Source organism: Macrobrachium nipponense, chromosome 24 (assembly GCF_015104395.2).
Source record: "Macrobrachium nipponense isolate FS-2020 chromosome 24, ASM1510439v2, whole genome shotgun sequence".
NCBI lineage: Eukaryota > Metazoa > Arthropoda > Malacostraca > Decapoda > Palaemonidae > Macrobrachium > Macrobrachium nipponense.
This window is the reverse complement of record NC_061091.1, coordinates 63,028,082-63,040,581: the sequence shown is the minus strand read 5'-3', so window position 1 is coordinate 63,040,581 and position 12,500 is coordinate 63,028,082. Positions and strand designations below refer to the sequence as shown.

The 12,500-nt window shown below is 38.0% G+C and overlaps 1 protein-coding gene across 6 annotated transcripts in view; it reads left to right on the top strand.

Moving 5' to 3' along the window:
- The window catches only part of LOC135205679 (glucocorticoid-induced transcript 1 protein-like), a 379,652-nt gene that overhangs the window by 273,837 nt on the left and 93,315 nt on the right, over positions 1-12,500 (top strand). For 2 of the 6 annotated variants that reach the window (XM_064236595.1, XM_064236594.1), the window contains exon 2: positions 592-686. The exons of the other annotated variants lie outside the window; for them this stretch is intronic. The gene's annotated coding sequence lies outside the window, so the exon portion shown is untranslated. The remainder of the gene's footprint in view (positions 1-591; positions 687-12,500) is intronic. 6 annotated transcript variants of the gene reach the window in all.

Here is a 12,500-nt window from a genome sequence, read left to right as displayed (position 1 = left end):
CCGCCGTTCGATTACTACTCGCCGTAAAAGGTTCCTGAATCCTCCCCACGCTGAGATCGCCGATTGACGGTCTTTTGTTATTTGAGCGCTTTTCCTTTGTTTCTCGTGAGGCGCCAAGCGGTTTTCTTTCTTTTCACCTTGTATATATATATATATATATATATATATATATATATATATATATATATTTATTTATTTATTTATTTATTTATATTACTTTATACATAAATACATGGTGCCCATAAAGTCCCAGTACCATTGCAACTAATAAATACTTGTAATGGCACTGGGACTTTATTGACACCCTGTATATATAGAATTTACTTTGCTCTGGAAAAACCTCTAGACATTGTGAGTCCGTGTGTATGTGTATGTTTGTATGTATAAGCTTATAGTATATACTTATATATACATAGTATATACTATATATACACACACAAACATTCTTATAATCATCAATATGCACGAATATGTCAATTTTTCAGGAATATATTTTTTTTTCGTTTCTGTGGAGTGAAGCAAGAAAATTATGAATTATATGGATTGTAGCTTACCCAGACAGCTGATGACCTTTCGTTGTTTTCATTGCAGGTTGGTTGAGTCAAGTCGAAGTTGAGGTGTAAATAGTTAAATGGGTGCTGCCTAGTGGGTCTGTGTGAACCATTGGGGTGGAAGGGATAGCAAAGGTAAGTCTCTCTCTCTCTCTCTCTCTCTCTCTCTATTAATTTGGAAAAATTGTCGTTTTTTCGTTACCCAGGTCAAACTTGGCCCCTTGACTCATGAAGTTTGGGACTGGTGATAAGGGGCAGTTACAGAGAATAGGGTGATTTTTACTCAGAAAAATGACCCAGCCATAGCCAGAAAGGCTATGTACCCCAGTTTTAAAAGGCTTAATCTAATCCATCCCAGAAAGGCTGAATGTAGCCCAATTTTAAAAGGCTTAACCTAAACCAACCCAGAATGGCTGTAGTAGCCCAATTTTTAAAGGCTTATCCGAAACCGATCCAGAAAGGCTGAATGTAGTCCAATTTTAAAAGGCGTTACCTAACCCAGCGCTGAAAGGCTCCGTGGTCTGTTGTATCGTTTTACGAAAATGTGAAAACCTCAAACCTCTATTAGCATATTTAGTCTCCGAGTTTTCTTTTAAAATAATATTTATGCTGAAGGTCCGTGCATCATCATTCAGTTAGGTAGAGTGCCATTTCAATTGTTTTTTAATCTTTGTCTTTGAGATTGTCTTCTAAAACTGAATCGAATCGGATGGGTGTGACAGGTCAACGTGTCCTTCAGAATTTCGATTTTTATCACTGAGAATTATTATTTGAATCACAAAGTGATGCTTTCTTTGATCAGGTGTCACCTTCATAACCCATGTTTTATACTTCTTAGGTGTCATTGTCATCAGCCCAAAATGAGCCTCCAACATTCTCAATAAGATCACTCTCAAATACTCCCCATTCTGGAACCCATTCGTACTTGTAGGAGTCCAGGTTTCCTAAGTCCAGAGTACAACAAATGGTTTCCAAATCTTTGCTGTCATTTCGAAAATCCAATTTAACCCACAACCTCACTTTCGTTAATTGATTACAACGTCATCACTCGTGTCACTGTCACCTCACGTCATCATGAAGGTGACTCTTAGACCCACCTAAATGTCATCAATTCGGTCGTCAGCATCGTCTCACACACACACACACACACACGTCACTGTCAGCCGGAGCCTCCCCTTCATAGTTAGATATCACCATCTTCACGCATCACTTTCATCTAGAGTTCTACCTCCGTAAGGGATTCTCACCATCTCACGTCATTGTCACTCTCCGAGCCCTGACTTCATAAATCAGTCTCGCTGTCATTATATTCCTTAATCTCGTCCCTCCCTGTTTCGCCTTTTAAAAAGACAAGCTTCTCCTCCCCATCGTAGAAAATTCATTGTTTATCATTGTGCCGTCACTGTCAGTCTTACTTTCGATTCCCAGTTTCAATTTAGCTTCTCCAATTCAGTCTTTTTTTTCAGTTTCAATCCAAAGATTAATTATTTCTGCAGTCCAAATCTTCCCGACTTCCTCGTAATCTTAATCGTATCTTATCTTGCCTGTAATTCCACTGTAGCCTCTTTTCCTCAAGTGTGAATCGTCCCCTTTTTTTTTCGAGTGTAAATCTATTCTTGCAATCTCTACCCTACCTTGGTTTTATTAATTCTTACTTTATCTTAGCTTTACAATCTTGTATCCATTTTCCAATCGTAATATGTTCGTATATACTTTCTCAGTCTGACATACAGTTCTCCAGTCACGATCATACCCTCATTTTCTTAAGTGTCAGTCTTACAGTCCTTTCTCGAGTGTCATTTGGTTATGTCCAGTTTCAGTCTAATTAAGGTTCTTCGGTTTCAGTCTTAACTCCGTTTCCAGTCTCAGTCTTACCTTCATTGTATCAATTGCAGTCTCTTATTTCTCGTCTCAGTCCTACCAACGTTTTACAATTTCTCATTTTAAGCTTTCTCTAATTTCATTCTAGCGTTCATTAATTAAGTCCTAATATTTTATTAGTTTCCTAAAATCCTAATTTATTAGTTTCTCCATTCTTAATATTTATTAAGTTTCTCTTAAGTCTTGATATTTCATTAGTTTCCCTGAGTCCTGTTTTAATTAGTTCCCAAGTCCTAATACTTGATTAGTTTCCCCAAGTCCTAATTTTTTTTTAGTTTCCTAAGTCCTAATGATTTTCAGTTTCTCTAAGACCTAATTTTTTGTTAGTTTTTTAAGTCTTAATAATTTATCAGTTTCTCGAAGTCCTAATATTTTATTAGTTTATCTCAGACCTAATATTCTGTTTTTTTGAGTCTTCATATTTATTATTAGTTTATTCTTAATCTTGACTTCATCCTCTAATCTGCATCTTAGTATCTACGGCCTCTGGATCCACCTCTCAATTTTACCCGTTTCGGCCACTCGCGATCCCGCAGTTCGTATTTCGCTAGGTCCTTTAAATGTACTCTTGAATATATTTAAAAGACCTTGGCATATCATATTCAGGGCTGTTTTGCGTCGTGGAGGGACGCGTTATGAACACGTCTCTTCTCTTGCCGCTTCTGGGAATGGGGATCAGATCCCGGTATCAGTCGACTGAGTAACTTTCTGACTGAGACTGACTCTCTTCGTTCTCAGGTGGGTTCTGATAGATTTCGGTCGGGGGGGAAATCACCTTTGCGCGCTTTCCTTTACCGCCCTATTGATTGATTATATCGGTTTGTTCCGGCCGCAGTTTTCTGTTCTGTTTGTGTGTGTGTGAGTAATAGTAATCGTTTTGGCATTTTTATGACTCCGGCGTAGTTTTCCTTGAAATGGCCTCAATGTTTTGATGTTAGCCTTATGCTGACACAATACAACAAACGCGTGTATATATAATATAACATAATGTATATATATATATATATACACGTATATATATATGTGTGTGTATTATAAACAATATATATATATATATATATATATATATATACATATATATATAATATATATATATATATATATATATATATATAATATAATATATATGTATATATATATATATATATATATATATATATATATATATATATAGATATATATATATATATAATGTAATATTATTGCACATAAAGTAGAAAAAATGTTTCATAATTAAAAAAGGACTTATGTGGATATTTTTTTCTCTGGGAATCTGTGAGCATCAGACGGCACAATTTAGGACTCTCAGTCCGTTGGAAGGCCTCTGAATTCTACCAATATTCTTGCTTCCCGTGTCCCGGACGTGTGCAATCCTTTTTTCCGAAACAGGCTCCTTTTTGTAAAATTTTCTATTGAGACTGGCTTTGGGTTCTTCACGGTCTGTGTACCTGGGGACTCCATTTGGCCTGGGCTACAAAAAAAAAAGACAAACAATAAATAAATAAATAAATAGAAAATAAATAAAAAAGATGTCCCCAAGGTGGTCCTCCCGTCTGTTTCTACGCTGCACCTGGGGGGCGTTTTGAGTGGCTTCGGGAGTCACTGAGGCGTTGCTAAATGTCTTGCAAAGGCCAGGGAGACTGTCCCCAAAGGTCAGTGAAAGGCCACTCTGTTGCCAGGGATCATTTGGAGGAGAGCGAGAGAAGAAGGTCATCAGGTTGCAATAAAAAGCAGTTTCGTCAATTGTCATTCCTCGGTCTTTTCGTAAGTTTAAAAGGCTTCTCTCTTAATACAAGTGTTCTCGGGAGAGCCACCTGCCGCTAGTAGCTTGTAGATTCGCCTATTCACATTGATGTTTGTGTATACATATTATGTTTATATGGTTGTTGAACCACGTTTGAATCATTATGTCCTACCGTGACCTCCTTCGTTCCTTGATGGCATCATGTTCTATGGGAGTTTGTGTTGCGGGTTAATTTGTACCTTGAGAATAATCATAGTATTCCCACCTCGTCACAAAAGAAGTCCCATTATCCCTATAAGGACAATAAAATCAGTTTTACCCCCTCTCATTCCTTTTACTGTACCTTCATTCATATTCTCCTTCTACCATCTTGCTATCCACCCGGTCCCAACAATTGTTTCAAAGAGCAGCTGCTTTGAGGTGTTCCTCCTGTTACACCTTTCGAACCTTTCTGCACTCAATTTCCCTTTCAGCGCTGAATGACCTGAGAGGTCACAGCGTTAGGCCTTTGGCTTAAATTCTATATACCGTTCCATGTCAGTATCAGTTTCAGCAAAGTCCAAGTTAAAGGTTTGCTAAAAAATCTTCTTGTTCTTGAGGTTCAGTTTTTGACAAATCGGAATCGCTGTAAAGAGGTACTGTCCAAATAGCCTAACATTATCTGCACTTTATTTATTTATTTTCATAATATCCCAGACGACGAAGGACTTACTGAAGGATATCTTAACAACATTTTCCATTATTATTATTATTATTATTATTATTATTATTATTATTATTATTATTATTATTATTATTATTATTGTTTGTTTATTTATTTATTTATTTATTTATTTATTTGTTTATTTTGGGGTGTATCACAGTCATGGTATTCGACTGGGTTGTTTTATAGTGTGGGGTTCCGGGCTTCATCTTGCCTCTGGAACTACGTTATATATCAGAACAGATCGGATGATACGCGCAAGTGGACCAGACATGACGTTCATTGACAAAACCAAGAAGAAAGTATCACTCATCGATGACGCAATATTATGGGATGCCAGAGTAGAGGAGAAAGCAGGAGAAAAAAATTGAGGAGTATCAAGACCTGAAAATAAAAAGAAACATGGGATATGCAGTGGAAGTTGTAGATGCCCATAATCATAGGGACACTAGGAGGCACAATCCCAAGAGCCCTGAAAAGGAACCGGGAACTATATTATTATTATTATTATTATTATTATTATTATTATTATTATTATTATTATTATTATTATTATTCATACACAATCCCAGAAACATCCAAAAATTCACGACCTTTCTTATACTTCCACAGAGTAAAAAAGTAAAAAAAAGGCAACAATAATAAACAATGGATCAAGATGAATAAAAACAAACGACAATAAATAAATCATTTGAACGAGAGAGCCGACCTGATAAATAGAACGTCGTTACAAACGTAACATTGTGAGAGGGTCACCACTTGACGTATTTAGTAGCGTGAGGTAGGTGTGTGTCTGTGTGCGTGTGTGTACGTGTGTACGTTATGAATGAATCAGTACCTGGAGTGACACGTTGATGCCATGTTGAGCGAGTTATTGATGCGGGAAGCACACGGGAGCAGGATTGAAAACCCCGAAACCCCCCCCCCTTCCCCTTCCCCCTTACCCTTCCCCTTACCCCTACCCTTTCCCCCCGTCCCCTGTCGATGGAATAAATGGATATTATTATCTACCGGCGTAAGGGGTTAGTGCCGCCAGTGCACCTCGTGTTGTGTAATGTAGGCTTGACTTAAGGATCTTTCCAGCTTCCCTTCGGCCCCTAGCTGCAACTTCTTTCATTCCTTTTACTGTACCTCCGTTTATATTCGCTTTCTTCCAACTGACTTTCCTTAACCCTCTTGTGCAGTGAGCAGGAAGTTACTCTATTATTATTATTATTATTATTATTATTATTATTATTATTATTTTGGGGACGTCGAATCAACAGAAACTTCGTGATAAAACATAAATGTGGTTCGTGTGTGATTATTTTAAAAGTTTTTGACACTCGTGTGATGTCCTTATCCAAAAATTGAAAATGGTAAGGTGCTTAGTCATAAAAAAGAATTAAACTCAAAAGCAAGATTATGCAACAGATCTTAAATGTCTTGAAAAATAATTGTAATAAAAAAACTTTCACGTATCATTCAAAGGAATGGATTTCTATTTGATTTCAGAGTTGGTTTCTTGGCGTTTATAAGAATAAAAATCAAGGTTCTCGCCCACTCGAGCATTTTACAAGTATTTTAAAATCTGACTGTAAAGCTCTTACAAGTGGCATGATTACCAGTGAGCTGACGGCTCTATGTACATCGATTCTGATAGAACATAGTATTATACTCTGGAACCTTCATATTCCCGGCTGCCTTTAGAACTGTTGAACGGGTAAATAATCTATGAACACAGACCATTAACTCGGCCAGCGGCAGATACGAGTAGAATACATCCTTTGCCAATGATTTCTTGGTGTATTTATATACAAGGAATTCCCTTTTGTTCACTTGAATAGACGTTTTTCAAGAATTTGTGTGCATAGCCGCGAATGTTTATGTAAGCGCTGAAACCACTTGGTCTCAGAAATCAATGTGAAGTTGATTCCTCCCCGTAAGAATATCAGGTTTGAAGACGAGTTAAAATCTAGACAGTTTTATGACGGAGAACTTAATATAAAAAGTGTTTAGAATATTCATGTCAAGATTTGATTCAGTCTGTCATGTCCGCACCGGTTTTAGACTAAGGTGACTTGGAGGGCACTTTTAGAAAGAACGGACACGTCACATTTTTTGTTTATTTTAATTTTTAAGAACAACAAACAAATCAGGTTTATGAGGTTTATTTCGTTTCTTAAAAGAGCAAAAGCATCACGCTTTTCTGAACTGTTTTAATGCTCAACATTAAAAAGAAAAGATGACGTTGAACAAAAACGGAGAGCGACCATACTACCTTTTCAATGACTATTCTTTAAGAAGACTAAAACGCCTCAGTGGCGTGATCGGTATGGTCTTGGCCCGCCACCTCGGTGACCGCGAGTTCAATTCCCGGGCATTCCGCTGAGGGGTCAGAGATGTGTATTTCTGGCGATAGAAGTTCACCCTCGACGTGATTCGGAAGTCACGTCGAGCCGTTGGTCCCGTTGCTGAATAGCCACTGGTTCCATGCAACGTAAAAACACCATACAAACAAGAACAATTTAAAAAGGCTACAATGACGAAAAAGCCACGAGGGAAAACAGAGCGAAGGGGAGAGATCGAGCAGATCTGGGCAGCAGAGAAGGAAAACCACAGCCATGGCAGTTATTCATCCTGACAAATAAATAGCCGAAGATTCCTGAAGGAAGGCGCCTCCCGAGGCGAGGGAGGGTTTCCCAATCCAGAGGAACTTCCAGCCAGTGAGGTGGGACGCTCTCGGGTAAGACGAGGGCCCCCTTCAGAGCGTGGAAGTTCGTTAGGGGCTCTTGGTAATAATAGAAGCAGGATCTGTGTCATGTCTCCCGTGCGGAGGAAAGTGTTGCTGTCACCGAACCTCCTCCAAGCTCCTCTCCTGTCATGTCTCGTACCTATCTCGTACGTGTAGGGACTAACTATATATATATATATATATATATATATATATATATATATATATATAGTATATATATATATATTGTATAGTGTGTGTGTGTTTTTAGTTATTTACTGTTTTTATTTTTTATGTATGGTACATATGCAATTATAATAGCCACAATGCCCTCTTGCAATTGCATATGTGCCTGGTAAAAAAATGACCAGTAGATTCTACATATATATTTCAACCTGAAAAAGCAATAAAAATGATTGGCCACTTGCCTACGATGGTAAGGATGGGTCTATTCCAGCTCAATTAAGTATATCTGAAAACGACAGGTATATATATATATATATAATATATATATATATATATATATATATATATATATATATATATGTATGTATGAGAGGAAGATGCCTTTTATCCTGCTCGTGATCAGGTCGGCAACGTGACCTCTTCGTGATTATGGGACCTGGGTTCGTTTCCAGGTACCGGACATCATAAATTCTTCTTCAAATTTCTTTGAATTTGAGTCTTCAGGCTTTGTAGTGAGTGACAAGCGTATCCTAAAAAGAGCAGCGAATTCAAGAAGTTAAGAGGGCATGGTGGCTATTACAATTGCATATATATATATATATATATGATATAATATATATATTAATATATATATATATATATATATATATAATATATATAATGTGTGTTTAGATATTTACCGTTTATATCGGTGCCATTCACATCGAACATGAAAATAATTACATTTTATAGACTTTGAAAACTCCTTGTTTGTTCATTATTCAGAGGTAGAAAACGCGACTTTTAACGAACCGATCGAGTGCCTCCTCCTTTAATTACATAATTACAGAATCCAGTACCTTTCATATCTCATTTTTCCTAAACCTCACATAACAGCTTGTCACCTTCGCCTCCCTGCATCCCGTGTTGTCCGTCAGCTCTCCGTCCGTCTGTCTGTCTGTCTTTCACTCCTGCCGGATTCTAGTATGCGTAAATGATAGAGCATTAACGCGTGCAGGCAGTCGGTACAAGCGAAGAGGGGTTTTGGGGGTTGGGTGTGGGGTGAGGGGTAGAGCCCTGAGGGGCCCTCCCTTGTCTCGTAGAGGGAAGGGCATCGGGATCCCCGCCTTGTAGGCTGCCTTGTACAGATTGTGACTCAGGCATTATTGAGTCGCCCCGGCTGACATGCTCGCTCGCTTATTATGTATACGTCTTATGCTTATATAGACGCTTATACACATTCGCACTTACTGCTTTCATTGGGGGGGAGGAGGAGGGTTAGGGGGGAGGGGACGGGGGTTGAATCAGTGCCCTTAATATACTGTATGCACGGGTTATGTGCGCAGCGTAACCCGCAGCGTAAAGAGAACGTAAGTGTATTCGCCAGTGAATGGTGACGTTAGTGTGTCGATGGCAATGGGACGGGTTTCTAAATTAGATTATCGGCCTTTATTCATTTTATTTCTGTAGATTATCCTTCTTTAATCATTTTATTTCTAAAGATTATCGTCCTCTTTTCATATTTCTAAATAAGGTTATCGTTCTTTCATTTTTCTTTCGCGCGGGCAATTGTGGACACAGCAGATAGAAGAACATCGAGATGCGCACTATAAAATTTGCCTCCCCTTATACGGGACCTTTTCCTCCGTTTGCCTCCGTAGCGCGAATTCGAAATGTCATCGTATATTATTCAAGCAAAAGAGGAATAACGACTGATTAAATTTGCCCATCGCGCATCATTTTTTTTCCCTTTTCCAGGGGGAGACAAATGAACGAAAGAGAGAGAAATATTTCATCGTAGCAGAACTGACAGAAAAATAGACGTATCACCCATATTTTTTCATCTTTTAGGCGTGTCCTCTCTCTCGGCGCAGCGCTCTGAATTTTTCACGGGCAGCCTGTTGTGCGTGTGCTCAGGCACGTGTAGTCGAGGGGGGTTCTTGCCTGTTTAAACGTGTCTCTGCTTTCCCTATTTCAGGGGCTCATCTGCCTTCCGTCGTCGTCCGCTCGGAAATGTGAAAGTTGACGGAGGTGAAAGAAAGATATACATACTTTTCTATCTCTCTGTCACTCAGATCAACATCTGGAGACGGTGTGTCTGAGAGAGAGAGAGAGAGAGAGAGAGAGAGAGAGAGAGAGAGAGAGAGAGAGAGAGAGATTGGTTGGCAAACGCCTGAAGTGATTGTTTATTCCGTCAAAATGTATATTCCAAAGTTCAAAAAACACTTTCAGACATCGGTGGAGACGATAGTCAGAACGAGAAGACCTCTTCGAGATAATTCTCTCTCTCTCTCTCTCTCTCTCTCTCTCTCTCTCTCTCCTAACTAACTCTCCCGGTCACTGCATTAGCTCCGAGACTTCATTATGACTCATCCCCGCTCACACAGACACACACACACACACCACCACCCTTTTTACATGGCTCCTTGAAATCTTCACTTCGTCTTCTTATTATTTTCCTTTCCGAATTGATGCACGTTGAAGAATATTTCTTTGAGGCCTCACAGTCACAGAAGTGTGAATATATATAGTTTCTTTTCTGTGTAACAACGATATTTGGTGGAGGTTACGGAACTTCCACTGGGTAGAAACATGCTGTCTCGACCTTCTTGTTATAATACTGTCCTTTTTATTATGGTGTGTATATATCTGTGTCAGCGAATTGTGTGTGTATATATATATATATATATATATATATATATATATATATTATATATATGATAATATATAAAAGGAGCCCATAAAAACGCCATCATATAGAAAGTAAGTACTACTATATTTCAGAGACTGCTGTGTCTCTCTCTCTTCAGGTAGGCAATGAATGAGAAAAGTTACAGAAAAGGCGGTATTTATTAGATGGAATTATGTTGTAACAGAACATTTTTAACACTCATTTATATATATACATATATATAATATATATGTATATGTATGTATACTAATTTATACCTAGCTGCAGAAGACTACAGGGTGTATAACGCTATTTCACGGTGCCATGCTAAACTCTATTAGTTTTCTGGATTGTATCCAGTTAGTGTGTAAATGAAACAGATACTTTTTTTATGTATTTATCAATGTCTCTTCTTTATCTGGTCTTTCCCATAAGGTATATTTATTTTTGTCTTGTTTATCTTAAAATAACATTTAGAGTAAAAGCACTAATATATTGTGATACTAGTCAAATTAACAGCAGTAATGATACTATTGGAAATAGTTATTAACTGCTGCATATTGCGACTTATGAAAATCATGGAGTCCCAACTTTGAAGATGACCGACGTCGTCTGTTTACATCTTGGGTATGATTGAACAACCTTCATTGGGTATGGGTACAGTTGTTCGTTGTGGCTCCGTGTGAGACCAGTACATTGCCCATAGCCTCCTTCTCAGTGTACATGAGCAACAGCACTGAGGCATTGATTGCCAAGCCATTTCAAAGTCAAGGTTAAACAAACCCCCCCCCCCCCCACACACACACACACACACACACACACACACACAAGGATCCCCGCCAGCACTTATTGATCTCATGGTTTCTTAGCTCTGACACAGAAAGAGAGAGAGAGAGAGAGAGAGAGAGAGGAGAGAGAGAGAGAGAGAGAGAGAGGTTAGTGTGAACTAAGTATACTAGAGTTTCCTCAGTTCATTTTTATTATTATTATTTTTTTTTTTTTGGGGGGGGGGCGGTTTATCACAGTCCTCCAATTCGACTGGATGGTATTTATAGTGTGGGGTTCCGGGTTGCATCCTGCCTCCTTAGGATTCCATCACTCTTCTTACTATGTGCGCCGTTTCTAGGATCACACTCTTCTGCATGAGTCCTGGAGCTACTTCGGCCTCTAGTTTTTCCAGATTCCTTTTCAGGGATCTTGGGATCGTGCCTAGTGCTCCTATGATTATGGGTACGATTTTCACTGGCATATCCCATATCCTTCTTATTTCTGTTTTCAGATCTTGATACTTATCCATTTTTTTCCCTTTCTTTCTCTTCAACTCTGGTGTCCCATGGTATTGCTACATCAGTGAGTGATATTTTCTTCTTGATTTTGTCAATCAAATTATTATTATTATTGTTATTATTATTATTATTATTATTATTATTATTATTATTATTATTATTATTCAGATATAAGTAATCGTGATGTATTGGGTCATTGTTGCAAAACAGAGTAATCTATTTAATAAAGCAACTTTGCTCCAATAAGTGTAATTTATTAGCAATTTCAATTTATATATATATATTTATATATATATATATTATATATATATATGTGTGTGTGTGTGTGTTTGTGTTTAAAATGAAGCTGTTTCCCTAACATCAAGTGGCCGAAGAAGAACAAAGCCAGTGATCATTACTACATCTCTTAAGCTGAGTTTCGAATGAACCTCTGTACTGAACATTTTTGTCACGTTTCCAGCTTTTTGCACTCTGACAAGAAAAAAAGAAAAAAAGAAGAAAAAAATTAATAATAATAATAATGCTTATTAGCAGTGTGTCAAACCTCATAGATATGTAATATATGCTACATCATTCACGCTTTCCACATGACCGAACACCTTCACCTACACGAAACCTTTTTATCACTAATTGTACGTATGTCCACATTTCTTAGCCTTTCAGTCATTCTGAAGCCACATTGACCAGGTAAACAGTTCGTCTCAACAATACGCGCTTAAAACGGCGGCCTTTCATCGCCTTAGGAGTGATTTCCCGTTTGGTTGTCAACAATATGCTCTTAAAAAG